At 36.9% G+C, this 757-nt stretch overlaps 1 protein-coding gene across 1 annotated transcript in view; it reads right to left on the reverse strand.

Annotated features, from left to right (window-relative positions):
- GRIA3 (glutamate receptor, ionotropic, AMPA 3) overlaps positions 1-757 on the reverse strand; it is a gene marked incomplete at its 5' end in the record, with an annotated part of 329,433 nt that overhangs the window by 524 nt on the left and 328,152 nt on the right. The gene's annotated exons all lie outside the window — the stretch shown is intronic.

The following is a 757-nucleotide window of genomic DNA, read 5'->3' on the forward strand; positions in this document are numbered from 1 at the left end:
AACACAGTATGGTACTGGCACAAAGACAGAAATATAGATCAACGGAACAAAATAGAAAGCCCAGAGATAAATCCACGCACCTATGGACACCTTATCTTTGACAAAGGAGGCAAGAGTATACACTTGAGAAAAGACAATCTCTTTAACAAGTGGTGCTGGGAAAACTGGTTAACCACTTGTAAAAGAACGAATCTAGAATGCCTTCTAACACCATACACAAAACTAAACTCAAAATGGATTAAAGATCTAAACATAAGACCAGAAACTATAAAACTCTTAGAGGAGAACATAGGCAAAACACTCTCTGACATAAATCATAGCAGGATCCTCTATGACCCGCCTCCCAGAATATTGGAAATTAAAGCAAAAATAAAAAAATGGGACCTAATTAACCTTAAAAGCTTCTGCACATCAAAGGAAACTATTAGCAAGGTGAAAAGACAGCCTTCAGAATGGGAGAAAATAATAGCAAATGAAGCAACTGACAAAGAACTAATCTCAAAAATATACAAGCAACTCCTACAGCTCAACTCCAGAAAAATTAATGACCCAATCAAAAAATGGGCCAAAGAACTAAATAGACATTTCTCCAAAGAAGACACACAGATGGCTAACAAACACATGAAAAGATGCTCAACATCACTCAGTATCAGAGAAATACAAATCAAAACCACAATGAGGTACCATCTCACACCAGTCAGAATGGCTGCAATCCAAAAGTCTACAAATAATAAATGCTGGAGAGGGTGTGGAGAAA

Source organism: Bison bison, unplaced genomic scaffold (genome assembly GCF_000754665.1).
Source record: "Bison bison bison isolate TAMUID 2011002044 unplaced genomic scaffold, Bison_UMD1.0 scf7180017864508, whole genome shotgun sequence".
In the NCBI taxonomy this organism is placed as follows: domain Eukaryota; kingdom Metazoa; phylum Chordata; class Mammalia; order Artiodactyla; family Bovidae; genus Bison; species Bison bison.